The sequence below is a fragment of the Peromyscus eremicus genome, chromosome 7 (assembly GCF_949786415.1).
Source record: "Peromyscus eremicus chromosome 7, PerEre_H2_v1, whole genome shotgun sequence".
Taxonomy (NCBI): Eukaryota; Metazoa; Chordata; class Mammalia; order Rodentia; family Cricetidae; genus Peromyscus; species Peromyscus eremicus.
In genome coordinates this window covers 97772477-97792210 of record NC_081422.1, presented here as the reverse complement: position 1 = coordinate 97792210, position 19734 = coordinate 97772477, and the positions used below count along the sequence as shown (strand labels likewise).

Genomic DNA, 19734 nt, shown 5'->3' with positions numbered 1-19734 from the left:
CTGGGGGAAGGGAGGCAGAAACCCTGGGAAGGAAAGGTTTAGGGTAAGGGGTGGGGTGAGAAGTAGTGGGAGGAGCCACAGGTACTGGGTGATGCTGGGAGAACAGGCCAGTGTTCACTTTGATATGTTAACAGGCATCTCAGCCATTTGTCCTAGCTTTCTGAGACCTAACACTGGGGAGCAGAAGGCCCCTGGAATCTGCCTTATCAACTATATCTGTGCTATCTATAACCAAGTTACATAGGCACAGGGCCCTCCAAGGACCCATCCTGATGATACCTCTTTCTCCTGTTTTCCCCAAGCATGGCTTCCCCTGTGTTCCGTGATGTATATATTTCCTTGGGGACCAGCCTAATTAAAACTGAAGAACTTGGAAGCTATCTTATTAATATTCATCAGGGGAAATCTAATGATAGTGGATGGAGAAGTGAGAACCAAGAAGCTAGACCCAGAAGTTGGTTCACGTCAAAAATAGGTTCTAAAACTCGGAATTGGATTTTCTGGATGGAGACTCTAGATGGTGGGATGCCCTAGATGAAGGTTAGGAGCCTTCACAGAGGCAAAGGTGTCCCCTGTGCTGCTGGAAGGGATGCTCTTGTGGGAGGACTGAGTATGTCAGTGATGCCTGTCCCCTCTTAGAGATCTGAAGAAACTGGAAAGTGAGACTAAGAATCCCAATGAGCAGCTCTGTTGGAAGGAGATGCTGAATGTCCGGAAAATACCTGACTTCTGCATCGGCTATAACAAAAATTATCAGAAAACTTGCTGGAATCCAGGTGCTAAATCCAGGTCTATCCCCACCTCGAGGGTTGGCTTTAAGGGCTAGTTAATGTGTTTCCCTATGCAGGGAGACCTAGGGGAGTTGGAACATGCAGCAATAAACACCAACAGTGAGGATGCGCCCAGAGGAGCCCACCTCAGGCAGGACCTCCACTGTAGGTGGGTGGATAAAATAGTGTTGAATAGGATCCTTCAGAGGCTCTGGCAACCAGCCTTACCGGAGAAGGTGAATGTCCCAAGGCAGATGCTGGCATATTTGAAGACCTCTCTTAGGTGAGAAGGAAAAAACGGGTGCACCTTAAGAAGCCATTCTGCTGTAGTCTTCAGTCTCCCAGGCCCCTCCTGCCCTCTCTTCCTTACTCACTTGCACAGCAGGCTCCTGTAACCAAGAAGGCGGCAGTCCATTAGAGCCACTTCGGCAAACTACTTCAGGACAGCATATTGAGAGGGAGAGTCTGCTGTCCCCTGCTGGGCTCCATCATCTGACTCTTTGTCATACTGTCTGGCCATCTCCTCAGTCCCCTAACTTAATCCTTCCTCATCCCCATGGAAGGCCAGGGATGGAAGCTGCACACCACAGCACAATGTCAATGTCTGTGGATGCTGAACCTCTCCATGCTGGGTGAGTTCTTTTGAACCTGTGGCTTTTTGGTTTTAGACAGCTACTTTAGAAACTTTTAGATCTGCCCTTTCAAAAAACAATAGCCACTGGTGCCTCTGAAACTTTCATTTAGGGCTGGGGAAAAAGCTTAGTTAATAAGGTACTTGCCATGCAAGTGTGTGGATTGGCGTTTGAGCCTGTCACCCACATGAAAAAATCATGTTGGTGTGTGCTTAGGATTGAAGTCCCTGGGGAGGTGGGGACAAATGGATCCCTGGGGTTCCCTGACCATCCAGTCTAGCCTAATCAGTGATCTCCAGGCCAGTGAGAGAGCCTGGCTCAGAAAAAAAAAAAAAAAAAAAAAAACCTAAAGTGGATGGTCCACCCAAGATTGCCCTCTGGCCTGTACACACGTGCATGAACACACAAGAGCACGCACATGCAAAGATCAATTTTAATGGGTTAAATATTCAGCTTGCCAGTCACACTAGCTGCATTTCTCTTAATCATAGGTACGCTAGTGACTGCCATACTGGACAACACAGATACAGAACATTTCTATTGTCATGGAAAGTTCGGTGGCTACACCACTCCTGTTCAGGGGTCATCAGACTGAGGCTTGATTCTTGTCCACCTTCTTTTGCTGCAAAATTTAGTTTTCCTGAAAGACATCCACACCCATTCTCTTGTGTATATCTGTGCTTTCCCACTCTGCCAGCAGAGTTCAGTGGAGCGATGGAACCATCTGGCCCACAGTCTAAAATAGTTACTATCTAGACCAGGCAGTTTCCCAGCCCAATTTTACGTGTTTTTCGGAAAAGTATGCACAGCTATGTGCGTACAAATGTTACAGTTTCAGGAATAAGTGAGTGCCTCACTCCTATCCATGTAGCAAAGCACAGGATACAAATGTCTTTACTATTTCTTTCTAGAATCTTCAGACACCAACCTCAGATGATCAGAATCTGCAAGAGCAGAGGGTCACACAGCATCCTTGGTAGTCTCTGAGTATCACTGACAGCCCCACTTTCACTTAAAAATAAAGCCATTGCATCTACTTCATATGGCTTCCCTGCTTTTACCTCTTCTGAAAGTCTGGATTAGATGGCTGTTGTTCTGCTCACTATCAACACATATCAAGAGAAAATTGTCACGATCTTCTTCCCATCTTATCTGATGGTTTTGTATTTGTCACCAGAACACCTTCCTTTAATCTTCTTCCAGCCAGTCTCCATGCCCCCCAGCACGCACGCGCGCGCGCGCTCACACACACACACACACACACACACACACACACACACCTCCAGATGTGGCTCATGTCCTTGCAGGTTTGTGTTGATTCTCACGCTGACTGAAATGGAACTTGTCTGTGCATGTGTGCCGCTTGCCTAATGTTTCTTGGTCACAGGAAAATGTTGTATGGTGTGAATAACCAGTGTAAGGAAGGAGAGGAAAATTGAATCAGGAGATTGACAGTGACTGAAATAGAATGCTTTTGAGGTATGCAGGGGTCAGTTCTTTCCACCTTCAGAAAGGTCAGACATACACCAGTACCTACACGCCTGAGTGCCCCCCACACACACACACACAATGTCTTAAGGTTACTATTGCTGTGATGAAACGTCATATCCAAAAGCAACTTGGGGAGGAAATGGTTGATTTGGCTTGCTGTCCTGAATCACAGTCTATTGAGGGAAGGGAAGACAGGAACTCAAACAGGGCAGCAACCCAGAGGCAGCAGCTGATGCAGAAGCAATGGATGGGTGCTGCTTACTGGCTTATTCCTCAAGACTTGCCCATCCTGACTTCTCATAGCGCCCATAACCACCAGCTCATGGGGGGACACCACCCACAATGTCTGGGCCTGCCCCCATCAACCACTAATTAAGAAAATACCCTATTGGCTTTGTCCACAGCCTGATCTTATGGAGGCATTTCTCAGTTGAGGCTCCCTCCTCTAAGATGACTCTAGCTTGTGTCAAAAAAAAAACTAGCTTGTGGTGTAAAAACTAGCCAGCATACAAAGTTTAGCATGAATGCCCGATTTAAGTTTCTAAGAGGACATATATCCAACTGAAGCCATGGGGCGGGGGTGCGCCATGGACAGAAGATGACAGATTGCTACCTTGAGCCCCCAGAGTCCAGTTACACAAAGGTGCTACTGTCTACTCGTGGTCTTCAGATTTTGCTATTACATTTTAACCATGTGTGGTAGTAGATGCCTGTAATTCCAGCATTCAGGAGGCTGAGACAGGAAGATCTTAGGTTTAAGGCCAACCTGGGCTACACAGTAAGACCCTGCCTCAGGATGGAAGGAGGAGGAGAGGGAGGGAGGGAGGGAGGGCAAGGAGGACAGGCTTTTAGATTACAACTATCTTCATCCAGGAAGAACCTAGCCCAGCAAGTTCTTCGTTTCTACTAGAGACTGTTGTTATTTTTGGTGCTGTTGTTTGTTTGTTTGTTTGTTTTCAAGACAGGGTTTCTTCTATGTAGCCCTGCCTGTCCTAGAACTGGCTTTGTAGAACTAGAACTCACTCTGTAGCCCAGGCTGGCCTCAAACTCACAGAGATCCACCTGCCACTGCCTCCCAAGTGCTGGGATTAAAAGCATGTGCCACCCACCACTGCCCGGCTTTAAGGGGTATTTTTAAGCTTAACTGATTCATAGTGTCCCTGGCACCAGGACGAGCTAGGAAATCCAGTTAGTAGAATAATGAAGAAGGATTGATGTTTTGCTGGTAGTTCTTCAGAACACATTATTTACATAAGAAACAATTGTTTAGAAACAAATCAGGATGGCTGGCCCACGCTGGTAAATTTCCCTTTTCACAGGTGATTAGTAGGCAGATAATGGAGAGGCTCAAAATTCCATATTTGGCATTGATAATTAGAGAAGCATAATTATAATAGGACAATAAAAGCACATATAATTTTTAAAAAAATGCAAGAGGGATAAACAGCTGGGCACGACAGCTCACACCTGTAATACCAGGACCTGGGAGGCTGAAGTGGGAGATGGCTCCAGGTTCAAGCCAGCCTGGGCTAAGTAGTTCCAGGACAGCCTGTACTACAGAAGGAGACCCTATCTCGGGGAGGGGGAGAGCATGAATAAATCAAAGAAATAAAAATAAATAAAGTAATATGAAATGGTTAACAGCCAACAGCATTTATGTCAGTAGATGGAAATAAAGTCCTGGGTTAGATGATAAAGACTTCCATCTAAAATACTTTAATCAAAAAAGCAAATTTTAGAAGTTTCAATATTAATATGATTACTAGAATAAAACTTGAGAGAAAAAGTGTTGATTATTTTATGAATGGTGCAGTCCATAATGAGTGTATATTGTACTGTAGAACAGTGCAGGAAGCAGAGTGGGTGAAAACTGTTACAACTTAAGGAAAAGATAAACGTGTAGCTAGGCAGAGCCAGGCGGATCTCTGTGAGTTCGAGGCCAACCTGATCTACAGCGCGAGATCCAGGAAAGGCGCAAAGCTACACAGAGAAACCCTGTCTTGAAAAACCAAAAAAAAAAAAAATCATGATGATCATGGTCATCAATAACTCATGGAGTCCAGAGTAAGTCAAATTTAAATATGCTTGATGAGGTTACTTTTTTGCTAATTTAACATTTTATTGATTCTTTGTGGATTTTATATCATGCATCTCCACCCCACTTATTTCCCCATCCCTTCGCATCTGCCCTCTGCCCTTGCAACCTACCTCCAAGATAGAACAAAATAAAATTTCAAAGAAAAGAAAGAAGAATCTCATCGTGGAAACTGTAGTGTGACACAGTGAGTCACACAGTTTACCCTTTTATCCATATATCTTTACTAGCAAGCGTTCCTTGCAATGAGTCATTGGTCTGGTTCCGGGCCTCCAGTTTCTGCTATACTATTGATACTGGGCTCTCACTAGGACTCCTCTTGGGTATCCTGTGGTTGCCCTGTGTCTTAGAGATCCTGCAGCTTTGGGTCTGAGGCACTGCCCCTTCATGTGCTCTAGAAGATCATAGATGGGGTAGATGTTGGGATGGGCCAACTCATAGCCCTGACTGGGTCTAGGTGGTTGCTGAGTTGGTCGGCCCCCCAGCTCTCCCTGATCCTCAGAACCAGGGTGAGCTTTCCAGCACTGCCCCAGCTAGCTCACCCTGTACAGTAAGCAGCCAAGGACGGGGCCAGTTCACCTGTTCTCACCTACACCACCAGGGCCAGCTCTACTGTGCTGCCCAGGTGAGATGCAAGGCCTGCTCTCCCGAGTGCTGCAGCTGATGAGGTGCCAGACCAGCTCTCCCACCTGCCACAGGTGGTGAGGGGTGGGGAGTGGACATCACTCCCTCATTCACACCACCCTATGGCAGATTAGAGGCAGGACCAGATCTTCCACCCTCACGTTCTCAGGGGCACCTCACCCATGTCCCTGTTAACAGGGTCAGCTCACTGTGCTGCCCAGGTGAGGTACAGGACCTGCTTTCCCTAATGCTGCAGATAGTGGGGGGCTGGGCCAGTTCTTCCACCTGCTGCAGATGGCAAGTGGGAGAGAGCATCTTTCCCTCACCCATGCCACTCCATGGCAGATGAAGGGGCAGGACCAGTTCTCACACCCTCACTGTCTGCACCCCCCAACCCAGGCAAACAGGGTCAGCTCTGTCCTGCTGCCCAGGCAAGGTGCAGAACCTGCTCTCCTGAGTGCTACAGCCTATGAGGGGCGGAGCCAGTTCTCCCTAGTGTGACCCTCAATGAGGGGCGGGACCAACTCTGTACAGCCCTATCCTCTCAGCCATTAGTGGTAACAAGAGCCACCCACAGACCGAGGCTGCAGCAGGGCCACAGGCCCAGATATGGCCCTTGGCAGCAGCCCAGGCCTGAACATCACCATGGCCCCAGGTGACAAGCAGGCCACCCACCTCAGCCCACTCCTCACTACCTTTACTTCCTCAGATCTGCTCTTCTCTACAGGACATAAACCACTCTGTCTCTCTGTCTCTTCCATACCCCACCATATGTTTGCTCACCATAATAGTGTCCAACTTCCTGGCACCACAAGGCCCCAAGCAGACCCTTGTTTTCTCCTCCCCACCTAGGGCAGAAAGCCCTGGGTGGGCCATGTGTGTCTTTTCCTGCTCAGTCTTAATTGATGAGGTTAATTTTAGAACTATAACCTTTCTATGCAAGAGGTGACATAATCTTTTCAAATATTGAGAGATTATTTATAAGAAGCATTCTATATTGGACCAGAAAAAAAAACTTCAAAAATTCAAGAGAACTTGTCCTTCATAACCATAAGATCTGGGGGGTTATAAATGAACAAATTAAGCCAAAGTCTCACTACCTGAGTATTGAAACAAAGGTAAAGAGATGGGGTGTGGCTGAGTCGAGCACTTGCCTAGCATGCACCAGACCCTGGGTTTAGTCCCTGGTACCAAAAGGAAACAGTACACAAACAATTTCATGTCTGAAACAAACTTACCTTAAAGAAAGAATAACGTGAAAAGTTCAAACATGGATTTCATAGGCGGCAACAGCAGTTCAAACCTACACAGCAAGATGATTACAATATATGGTACAGAAATAATCAGGTTCAGGTAAAGGTTGGAGGAAGGCAGAGAGTGGCCAATAAATTCTAAATGCAGAAAAATAAAAGATCCCTTAGGTTGAGCTCATTTGATCATTTAACAAGAAAGAATGAACATAAACATAGCCCCTAAATCTAATCAATTTCAAGAAGGCATAAGACAGGACATAAAGTCAGCAAACAGAAACAGGGGCTTTTCTAGATAAGGGGGGGGGGGGTAAGGAAAATATGCCATTCTTTATACCTTTTTAAAAGATGCCTGGGAGTAAACTTAACCAAGAAGGTGAAAGACCCCCAAAGATGAAAACGTTAAGACAGTGAAGAAAGAAACTGAAGAAAATACTCACTAGACAATGGAAAGTCCTCCCGTGCTCATAGATGGGCAGAATTAGTATTGTGAAGATGCCCATGGAACCACAAGTAATCAACAGATGCTATGTAAATTTCCATCCGATTCCAATGACTGGAACACAAGCATTCAAGTGTTGGGCTGAATGTGGGTTCAGTATAATATAGAATGCTGCAGATCTAATCAAAACCCCTTTAGGTGGATAGAAAAGGATTTGGTCTGGTTTTTGAAGCAGGCTCTCACTGACTAAACTGGTCTCTAATACACTGTAGAGCCCAGGCTGGCCTTGAACTTCTGATCCTCCTGCCCTGCCTCCTCCATGCTGGGATTTATAGGTGTGCAGCACCATACCCAGGAGTAAAGGAGATTTTGAACCAAAGAGAACCAGAGGGTAACCACAGAAATGTAATTCAAGAGGCTAGAAAACAAACTGAGAAGGGCTAGCTTCCATGCCTACCTGGTAACTTCAAATCTTGGTCTGGGACTTGGGGCTAGAAGCAATCCCAGATGGTAATGCAGAATTCTCCAGGGCTCAGGAATTGGCTGTGACACCAGGAACCTCTGGAAATGGGCACTGAAGTGGAGCTGAGGCCAGAGGACTCGCTGAAAAGCTGTTAGAAAAGCCTGGCCTTCAGAGCTTTCCTGTTACAGGGGAGGTAATGTGGTATCCAAGGTCTTTGTGGCTCAACGAACTGAACAAGACGCAGAAAAGCAGTAGTAGAAGTATAGATGTATTAAAGATGAAAGTGAACGCAAAATGGGACACTCTACAGAGCAGGAGCAGCTGGTGCAGGCCCTGGCTCAAGAGGCCCCACCACCACCCAGTGTGTCCAGGGTATATTAATTACAGAGGAAAGGGGAAGGGTTCCCTGAAGGGGTGGAGCTTTCTTTGACTGACATGACTGGCTTCTCTAGGTTATATGACATTATGTTTACTGTGCATGGACCATTCCATGATCCTCTGTTACAATCGTATGTGTGAGATATAATCCATATGCATTAGTCCTTTAATAGTGGGGTTTATATAGTTGAAGGAAGGTCCATTTTGATTGCCAGGTTCTGAAGATAACTTTCCTGTGACTAACCCTACCTTTGAGCCTCCTTCCCACATTCCATACTGCAGGGAGTCTTTACTCTTTTACCCATAGAAAGGACTGGAAATCCACTCTATAAGTGATTAAGTGCATGGCAGGTGGGAGACCAGCAGGCACCCTATGCAGGAGTCAGGTCATAAAGAGTTCACACATTGATTGCTAAGACCTGATCTCTTCCTCAGCTTACTTCCAGAATGTCCATAGCCACCATCCCAACTCCCCTGCAGAGGTAGAGAGTTGGGTGCTGAAAAATCCCAGCTCTAGAATCACTTGGCCATTTCCCCTGGCAACCAACCTCATACTGAGACCATCCATGAAAGAGGCAGAGGCCTCTTAAATCATAGACGCTTACTCACCTGCTTGTGATCTTGACCGTGAGATTTCTCTAGAAGCTGAAGGAAGCCGGTGAGAACCTGAGCGCTGAAGTGGCAGGCTGTGGTGGTGTTCGCCTGAGCAGTACATGAAATGGGAACAATACAGAGACTAGCATGGGCCCTGTGAAAGCATGACACGCAAACCAGTGAAGCGGTCTAGAGTTTTAGACAAGAGGACCAGGGTTCAAGATCAGCCTTGGTTGTATAGCAGGTTCGAGGCCAGGTGTGGACAGGGATCAGGCGCCGATTTGTCTTGAGCCTGTTTGTAGTAAGCATCCCTTCCTTCACTGAAATGTAAGTATTGTTTTTCAGTATGAAGATGTAGGATCAGAACCTACAAGAATGGTGACAGAGCCTGAATCCTGTGTGAGTTTGGCTATTATGAAGGCCCAACCTTCTAGAAAGAGATGGATGACCCCATCTCTTCACCCAACAAATTAGGACCTTGGATTAGTTACTTTTCTCCCTGCTACAACAAAATACCTAGCAGAGCAGCTTAAGGAAGGGAGGGAGGATTGACTCTGGGTGCTGTCCATCGTGATGGACAGTTGTGGCAGCGGTAGCACGAGGCAGCTGGTGACATTAGACCCGCAGTCAGGAAACAGAGAAAGGTGAGTGCTGATATCCAACCCCCTTTCTCCTTTCCATTCAGTCTCCAACCCTAGCCCATGGATGGTGCTGCCCCACAGAGTGGGTCTCCGCACTTCAGTTAACCCAGTCTAGAAACTCACACACATGCTGAGGTTTGTCTCCTAGATGAGTCTAGATCTTGTCAGGTTGACTACATAACCAGCATAGACTTTGACCAAACATGGAGTGGGTGCACCATCTGACCAGCCCTGTCACCCCCATACTTTCTGGACTGAGGAAGATTGAGGTTTAAGATCTGAATTGGGAGAAAGGTGAAGAGAGTGTGGAGTCATTCTTTAAACTTGCACGTGGAGCCAGATAAGAGCTTCCCTGCCTCCCTCAGGCTCTTTGTTCAGTCAGTCCTTTTCAGGGAATGAACTGGATTATATTTGCTTCCTCTCCAATGTCATCATGGAGCCATTGGCCCAAACTTCCCTTCATAAAGAGGCACTGGGTCTCTTCTGTACTTTGTCCCCTGACATTCTGGAAGCATCAGTGTGTTCTGTCCTTCAGTAAGGTTGCCTAACGGTGACATCAGTTGGCCCCCTCCATCTCATTTGCTCTTCCTCTGCTCTCTTCCCTCTGGGAAATCTCAAGCTCGATGGTTTTGTCACAAGAATTACTATTGGTGCTTATTTTGACATAAACCACACCGCAGCCTTTTGGAAAGCATGGCAAAGCCGTGTATCACCAAGAGTGTCATGGCTGGCCTCCATATCTGCCGTAAAAACATGGTAGCCGGGGCTGGAGAGATGGCTCAGTGGTTAAGAGCACTGAATGTTCTTCCAGAGGACCTGGGTTCAATCCCCAGCACCCACATGGCAGCTCACAACTGTCTGTAACTCCAGTTCCATGGCAAAACACCAATGCACATAAAAAACATGATAGCCAGCATGTGGGCCACGTGCCAGTGAAACTCGCCAGTAAGATGCCCAGATGTGCACAGCTAGGAGCTGACACTGATATGAAGCTCTGTTAGACGTGGCCACATATCTGAAAGACGTCAGCCATGTTTCGGGGCCACAGTACAGTGAGCCAGCACTCAGAGAGTCACACAGCTCATCTCCGCCTCTAGGGAAGCTTTGTCCAGACCCTCATCTAGTACCGTAAGCTATATGGAGCAGACACATTAGGATTTGTATATTGGGTTTCTAGCCATACCTCTGTGAGCCAGTATGAAATAGAATGATCAGAGGCTAGGCCCAGAGGGACTTGGGACTGAACATTTTCTCTAACCTGGAGATGACCTCTGAAATACGTGACTTAGAGATGAAGCTCTCACAAAGAGCATCATCGTGCCTCCCCTCCACACCACCCTCCTAGACCCCTCACCCACACCCTGGCAAGCAAACCCTGGCACGCCCAGCTCAGAGAGTGGTTTAAGGAGCCAGCCAGCCTCCCTGGCTGGTGGCAGGAGCCTGTCAGATTTTGCTTTACATGTCATAGAATCTTTTTTTTTTGTACACAGATATAAATTTCTAATTTGGCTTTTTCCTTTACACATTCATTTGGCATACGTGCTAAGCACATGCTTTTTAAAAACTAGTTATAGTTCAATTTTGAATTTCTTACTTTCAAAATGATCAGCACCTCACATGCTGATGTATAATTCATCATGCAAACCAAGATCCTGTTTGAGCTTATTGAAAGTGGGGAGGCAGGGCAGGCCTGTGCCTTGTGTGTTAGCACCTGCAAGACTCCTGCAGTTAGACCTGCTTACTCCCAGACCACAGCCAAAAGGGTCTGAGTGTCACGCCAGAGTATTTGGGTTGTGCAGAAGTGCTGATACTGTTTACTCAAAAGCATTGGTTTAGTTGAGCTCCAAACACCCTAAAGTTCAAAATTAGGACCTTGTTAATTAAGGACATATGCTCATCTGGGTTTATACTGCTAGAGAAACAAGTTCATTTTAATGTCTCTGAAACCAGGATGCATGTCATGGTCCCTGTGGGCCAGACCACACTTGTGACTGTGTGAGGGTGAATGCTAGTGGTAACTATTCCCCTCTTCATTGCTCCATTTGAGGCACTATCTGTGTTTAATGGTGTGTGTGTGTGTGTGTGTGTGTGTGTGTGTGTGTGTGTGTGTGTAGGCATGCATGGAGATCTTCATGTCTCCATCTTTCTAGCATTGGGATTACAAGCGTGCTCCAACACACTAGGATTTTGTGTGGGTGATGGGGATCGAGACTCAGGTCCTCAGACTACACAGAAGGCACTTGACAGCCAGCACCATCTCCCCCGTTCTTGTGTCTAAATTCTTCACAAAGACCTGTGACTCAGCACAAAGTGTCTGCTGAGGGGCTGCGAGCTGAGCGGCGGGACAGGAGTGTGGGGTTTGGGGAACAAATGTTCAAAGAAAGAATGGTCTCCACTCCACATTTCCAAGGAACCGCCAAGTTCCATGTGGCAGCAGAGGAAAGATGAAGCTGTCAGAACAGCTGAGCAGGGCTGTGTTTTGTTCCGAGATGCCGCAGAGAGGCTCGGCAGTTACAGCCATGTGCTATAAAGGGAGGGGAGGTGACAGAGCTGTCTAGACACACCAAAAGGAGCTCTTTCATAAATGGAGAATAATCATTGTAAGTGCGAGAAAGAAGTGTGTCATATTTAATCAGCAGGGGGTTCTTCCTTCTCTTGCTGTTACATAAGACAATAGTGCATACATTTGATGGAATACAGTTGCTTAAAACAGAGAACTAGAATATTCCTTAAAAAAAAAAAAAAAACCTTTCCACCTACCAGCTGACTGTGAAATGAGGAAACGTAAATTCACTGACAGAATTGTTCAGAGGAAGTGCATGTTCAGATTGATCAGCTATGACTCTACTCACCCTCAGATGGTCTGACTGGTGCAGCCAACGTGTCCTTGAGCCCTAGAGCATGCTGGGAAGTGAAGTATCCAGTCTCATGGGTGGGCCCGGAACCCAAATCTCCACAATCATGGGACATTTATTTAATAAAGATAAGAAGCACAATGCCCATCTTCAGCTCCAGGTGGACAGTTTGGGCCTCGGGGAAAGAGAAAAGGGGTGAATGGGGGAGAGGGTGAGAAGGGGTGAGTGGTGGAGAGGGAGAGGAGGAATAAATGGGGAGGAGGAGAGAAGGGGTGATGTGGTTTCTGATGGAGCAGTTGATCATTGAGTTCTTGTCACGTTTACTGCCCTCGACCCTTGTTCTTAAGACCTCCACCTTCACCTCTGTTCCCTCCATTCCCACCCCAGCCCCCTCACTTCTCTCCACTCCTCTCCTCCCTTCCCATCCTTCTTCGGAACTCTGCAGTGGCAGATTTCCTGAGGTGGAAGGGAATGGAGGCATCTGGGGGTGGGGGAAGCACACCACAAGTGGAGGGCCTTTGAAAACCACTCTAGAAGTTAACTAGAACATTCCACTTCTCAAATCTGCTCTGCCATCCACGGTGGCTGAACCGCCTTTTGTAAATACAGTTTTACTGAAACACAGCCAGCCCCCTTTGTTCACATCACATGATTATCTTTGCACAGCAGCAGAACAGAGTGACTGCAGCAGAGCCCAGGTGATGTTTAGTGCCTGGTGGTCCTTCACAGAAGTCTATTTGCGTCCTGGTTGGCATACATACCTCTCAATCCCAGTACTTGCCAGAACCTTCCATTAGTTCAGTGCTCTGAGAGGTAGCCACAGTGGGTCACTTTATCTCTAGTTAACTTAAAAACTGTTTTCCAAGGGAGCAACTGAGGGGGAGCATCTGAGAATTCCTAAGAGTGGACAGACTTTGGGAATTGGCTCCTTAACAGTATCTGGGATACATTGCCATTTGAAAAGTGAGGTCATCCAGAACACGCTCATCCAAGCAGATCAGAAAGGGCATATGCGTTCCTGTGGATGTAAGGCCTGTGAGGAACTTGGATGCTGCATGAGGGAAACTCAGAGGGAGGTATCTAACTATACTCATTTTCTTAATGTTGACTTAAAGACCATGCTCATAAAACTTATTGTCCAAACAATCAATCAACCTGTCAATCAACAATTGAATTTTAAAACAGAAACACAAAATACTAAAATACTCTGGAAATCAAATATACACTTTTCATGTGCCCCAGCGATTCTACCTCTGGGTGTTTTCTTAAGATAAATGAAAGCATATGTCCACACAGACTTGTAACCAAATGTTCATAGCAACCTTCTGCATAACAGCCCCAGCCTGTCCATAGCAACCTCATTGGAAGCTGGAAATAGCTCAAATGTGTTTGCCATCAGGTGAGTGATAAACATGTGCCCGTGCCATAAAATACTGCCCCACAGCAACAAAGAAACAAGCCATTGATGCACACAGCAAGCACATAGAGTTCACAGGTACGATAGTGAATGAAAAGTGATAGACATGTGCCCATGCCATAGAATACTGCTCCATAGCAACAAAGGAACAAGCCACTGATGCACACAGCAAGCACATAGAGTTCACAGGTACGATAGTGAATGAAAGCCAACCACAGAAGACCAGAACTCCACTTACCTGGAAAATCTGCCACAGGTCAGTCTATAGTGAAGTCAGTCAGATTGGCTTGGGTTCTGTCAAGGAGGACAGTTCATCCTTGCTGTACTGAAGTCACCTGAAGGTTTCCACTCTTGAACATCTGGCGGTCCTTCTGGGAAAGTGTGCACACTGGGCTCTCCTGCCACTTCTATGCCATCTCTCCTCCCAGACTCAGAAAGTCTTTGCTCATGACCTTGGAACTCGGACCCACTCCTGCCTGCCATCGTCACAGACGCAAGGGGAAAGAACACAGACCCTGTCCATGAGTCACCATCATGTTGTTAGAAGAATCTGCGGGGTGAAATGAGTCAGGCATGTTTGGGAAGTGTGACCTGGTATAAAATTAAGGCACTTAACACACAGTACCTGGGACAGAGTAGAACCAAATAAAAGACCCTCCCTGACCATCTCTCCCACCAGCACTGTTCATGCCATCACTTCTACAATGTTCTCCCTGTTGCCAATAAATTGGACACAGCTGATGCCACTTATGTCCAAATGCTTTCTCATGGGTAGGAGCCTTAGCTACCTTCAGAAAACAGTGTAATGGAAATGTTGCCAGCCAAAGAGTTCTTTAGCATAATATACAATTGTGTAACTTTACCACGGGAGGCATCAAGAACCAGAGAGGACACTAGATCAAACAACTGAATCCAAATCGAAGCTGGTGAAATTATGAGTTTACTGGGATTACCTAAAGGACAGGCAGCTCAGAAAGATGTGCCATCAAAGGTTCTCAGCCTCTAGTCAGCCTTCCATCTCCTGTGTACTTGAGCGTCCCTCAAGACCTCACGCAGCTGGGGCAGGAGAAGCGTAATGACTGAAATCTCAGGTGAGCATCTCATGGCCCTCCATCCACAAGAGACCATTAACAGTGTCAGTGCCGGTCCCATAGATTAGTTATCAGTTTTATCGTTCTTCTGGCTTCATTACTACTACTACTACTACAAATACGAGCTAAAGCCCTCTCTAAGGACCGATTTTATTACGGCTGGGAGTCATGCCATGCTCCTTTCTCCAACTCTTCCATTCTTTCCTTTCTTCTTCTATTTCATTTCTTGTGTATGGCGTGTGTGGTGTATGTGCATGTGTGTGTGCAAGCACCCATGTGTGTAAGTGAAAAGCCCAGAGGAGGACATTGGGTGTCCTTCTCTGTTGTTCTCTGCTTCATTCCTTTGAGACATATCTCTTCACCGAACCTGGAACTCATCTTTATTCCCCTAGACTGGCTAGCCAGAAGCCCAGTGGTCTTCCCATTTCTATTGATAGTGCTAGAGTTGTAGGTGCTTAGGGCTGGGCCTTCTCGTGGGAGCTGGGGCTAAAACTCAGGACCTCATTCTTGCACTGCGCATGTTCTGACCCACTAAGCCACACCCCCAGCCCTCCTGTGTTCTTCCTCATCTTTTCCATAGTGTTCCCTGAATCCTGAAGAGGATGAATTGATACGTGTGTTTTCCTGAGCATTTGACCGATTTGTCTCAGTAACAGTTGACATTTATTATCCTCAGTAGTTTGAATAATTATGAGGCTCACAGCTGTTGTCCACTATAAAAGGGAGTTTTCTCTGACTGTGGCCTATAGCAGCACTAACTTCCATGTATAAACACAAATGTTTAGAAGGCAATTTGACAACTATGTTACAACCACTTAACTAAAACATGAAAAATCATTACTTTTTCCACTAAGACCTGGGATTTTTCACACACAGAAGTTTTTTTTCCCCTGGATTAAAGTAGCAAATGTGGGTTCCTCCCAGTGGAGTACACTTTAAAGCCAAGCAGAATGTAGTTGGTTGCACCCTTAATCGTCATGCCATTATTGTAAGTTATGCCACTCTCACACCAGCAAGCACTTATTACTGGCATGCTGATAGTGTACCATCCATAGCTGGGCAGGGCCACTCTCCTTCACAGAACTGCCTGACGCCTTCTGGCACTATGAACACCATCCAGTAGGGAAGGTGTCTCCGACTCAGTCCAGACCTGCTTTCTCTATGCCCTGAATCCGGAATATGAAGTATCTTCACCAACAGGAATTCACTGTCCAGCTCTGGTGTGCACATAACAGTAATGGCTCAGCTGGGCCCTCAAGTGCCCCTGTATCCAGCAATTCATTATGACGTATCCCACCCCAGGGATATTCAATAATAGTGACTCTCTGTATGCATGCCTTTTTTCAGTGAGGGTGCCTGCTGCATTTAAATACTCCACTTCTGTTTTTACTATTCTTCCAGATAATCTTCTGAATCTGTAAGACACTCAGAGGTTCACAGTGCAGCCTTTTTCCAGGATGTGAGCAGGATCGCTGAGGGTCCACTACCACCTGCTACAAATAAATGTGAATCAGTCTTGGGCAGATAAAGAGTTAAAGGAAAAAGTTAACAGTGCCCAGCACAGCAGAGCAGCGTCTCATCACTTGTCTCGTTGGTTCTGCCGGAAGAGCAGTGAGGAGTGCTGTGGCTCGGATGGGCACTGCTTTATTTAGCTCTCTAATCCAGTCATTCTCCACACACAGTCTGCCTTCATTACTGACCACACCAGCTTGTTGAAAGGGCTTTGGACTGAGCAAACAACCTCATTTTCACAGGCTGCCATTTCGCTTGGACTCAGGACTGCCTTTACAGTTTGCACCCTTAAGCCAAACTCTCTACTTGTGATAAGTGGGGTACATTCCAGCAGCACATCCACCCTCATTACGTTTTCTTTCGGCCAAGAAATTGTGCACAGTACTCCGGGGAAGAGTAATTTTCCGCACCCAGAACAAGCCCAGTCTCTCTCACATGCCTGCTCTGTTTCCATATCTATACACTGTTGTCTCTTACCCTGGTGCCTTTAGGGGTTGCCATAAGTTAAGATATACTTAGTTCCAACATCCACCAAAGCCCAAACATTCTGTGCATTAATTGAGGATGAGTAAATCCATAATTCAGTGTTGGGCCTCTGCATTTTGCATGGCCTTCTCCCTCAGGCAACTTGGGCCATCTCATTTGAAGAATAAATGGAATTATTTCCACCCCTCAGGATTACCGCCCTCCGTAGCAAGGGGTACAATGGAGATTCACTCCTTTGGTGAACTGTTGATTGGCTTCAAAGCCCTCTAGAGGTTCATGAATACAACAATTAGCCTTTTGTCTTTTCTTCTCCCCTGGGAACTCTGGCTCAATTCAAATCCTGTTGTGTTTGCTTTTGTGTGACCCACATGGGCCCCTCCATCTGTCTACTTTTCCATTTCTTCATTCCCTTTAGATTGTTACAGCGCTTTTCAAACCCACTTTACATGCCTGTCTAAGTTGGAACCCCCTCCTACCTCATGAAGATCATATCCCATCACCAAGGCCACGAAGGCTCCATACCAGTCCCAAGGCCCTACTGAATTTTCTTCTTTAGCTCTCCAGTGAACACAGCCCTGCCTGGCCTGGTGAATTAAGTATCAAAGCCACTTCTCACATGCCCAGTTCCCTCGCTGTCATTTTTGTCTCATTCTATTCCTCCTTGCTACCTGATTCTTCCCAGGGGTTCCAAGTTTCTGGATCCCAGAAGGGGCTATTTAGCACAGACCTGTTTTGTTTCCTTTATGCCCCCTGTACCCTAAAAAAAATAGCCAACAGCTCCATCCAGTCCTCCTTCTTACCTACTTCCTCCTCCTGTCAAACCAGAAACTAGCTTGGATCTGATCCCCACATATCCTTTGTGGGATATTTCTACTTTATATGGGCAGTTCCTTCTGTACAGACACTTCAGTCTGGTCTCCCATAGCTGGGGCCACGCATCTACCATTACAGCAAGGAGGCTTGTCTTGCTAGGCCACGTGGGAAAAGATGGACACCCTGACATTTCCACCCTCATTCATCTTTGATTCTGTCAGTCCCTGTTCAGCCACCAAGTGTCATGTGACTGGAAATAGTGGATACATAAGAAATGTCTACTCATCCCACATAGGTACCAAAGACCAAAGAAAGAATGCTAATTGAAGCCCAACCTGGTAAACTAATGAGTTTATTGAGGTTGCTTGCAGGAGTATAAGCAACTCACCAAAAGCTACACTGCTGAAGAATCCTAACCTCATGTCTTGTCTGCCTTTGGTCTACTGTATACCCTAGCACCCCCCCCCCAAGACCAAATGCAAGCTGGGAACAGTAGTGAGTGGTAAGAGTCTCATGACACTTCCCTTCTCCTTCCATAGTATCAGCAGCGTGATACCCACCACCATAGACCTAGCTGTCACAGCCTTTTCTTTATTTCATTGCTGTGACTTCAAGCCAAGGTCTTCCGGAGGTCACCACAGCAATTCTGCTTTACGGTGCCTGGTAGTCATTTCATGCCCAGAGGAGTTCACCACAACAGTGATGAAAGTGGTATAGTGGTACTGTCCCTGTGAGTAGAGATGCCTGTAAATTGACATTAAAATGACAAGTGGAGAACAAAGCAACGTCTGTATTGAAGCCACACCTCCTTCTCGGTGAACAAGTCTGTGTAGCCCCCTTTCTACTCACAAGAAGAAAGTGTGGCCTGAGGCCTAAGCTCAGCACATCTTGTTTTGTTCTATTTTTTTTTTTTTTTATTATCCACTCCCACATTGTCCTTTCTTGTTCCTCTTCTCTTTTTTCCCCCCGCCTCTGGTTTTTTCAGACAGGGTTTCTCTGTGAAACAGTCCTGGCTGTCCTGGAACTCACTCTGTAGAGCAGGCTGGCCTCGAACTCACAGAGATCCTCCTGCCTCTGCCTCCTGAGTGCCAGGATTAAAGGCATGCACCACCACTGCCCAGCTGTTCATCTCTTTACTGCTAGTTTTCCTCTTTCCAAGTAGCCCTTCTTCTACTTAATGTCCTTTTAAAATCTAGATTCCACAATAAAAGAAACTATATAGCTTGCCTTGCTGAGTCTGACTCGTCTTGCATAATATGATGATTCTTTCATTTTCCTGAAAATGACATGAGTTCATCCTTGAGGCTAAGCATCACTCTGTTGCACGTGCGTTCACATTTTGTTTACCCTTTCATCTGTTTGTGACCACCTAGCCTGATTCCATACCTCATCTGTTGCCAATGGTGCTGTGATAAACATGGGTCTACAAGTATATCTCCTCTAAGCTGGCTTTGATGCCTTGGGTACATACCCAGAATGGGTATAGACGGATCATACAGTGTTGGGTGGAGCAAATACCACTACAATACAGTAGTCCTACTTTTCATGTCTTGAGAAACATCCTTGCTGATTGCTGTAGTGATTAGATGAATTCATATTCCTATCAACAGTGTATAAATGTTCCTGTATCTGTCCTCCACCCCCCACACCGCCAGAATGTTGTGTTTTCTTGATGATGGTCATTCTAACCAGGGTGAGATGAAATCTAAATGTAGTATTCTTCCTCCTTTTTTATTATTAGCATAATATTAATTACACCTTAACATAGGTTTGATTTACATTTTCCCAGTGGCTAAAAATGGATATTTTTTTCATGCACTTGTCATTTTTAATTAAGTAGGCAACTGTCTCTTCATTTGCCTGTTTATTGGATTATTTGTTCTTCTGGTGTTTAATTTCTTGAATTCTTTATATATTCTCTTCTCAAGTTGCTTTTGTCAAGAATGTTGTCACAGTGATGGAAAAGGTAATAGGATTCTTTTGCATGTGACAATATCACATTTGTCTGTCCTTGGTATTATTTCCTAAGCTACACCGGAGTCCTGTTGGAAAATTCTTTGCCTATGCCTGTCTCACTGTGTTTCTTCTGTTTTTCTCCAGCAGTTTCAATATTTCAGGTCTTATAGTTAGATCTTTTGTCTGCTTTGAATTGTTTTTTGTGCAGGGTGAAAGGAGGTTTC

The 19734-nt window shown here is 46.0% G+C and overlaps 1 protein-coding gene and 1 pseudogene across 1 annotated transcript in view; both read left to right on the top strand.

Moving 5' to 3' along the window:
- The window catches only part of Tmem108 (transmembrane protein 108), a 166693-nt gene that overhangs the window by 116998 nt on the left and 29961 nt on the right, over positions 1 to 19734 (top strand). The window lies entirely within an intron of this gene.
- On the top strand, positions 8842 to 8938 carry LOC131915722 (U6 spliceosomal RNA; annotated as a pseudogene).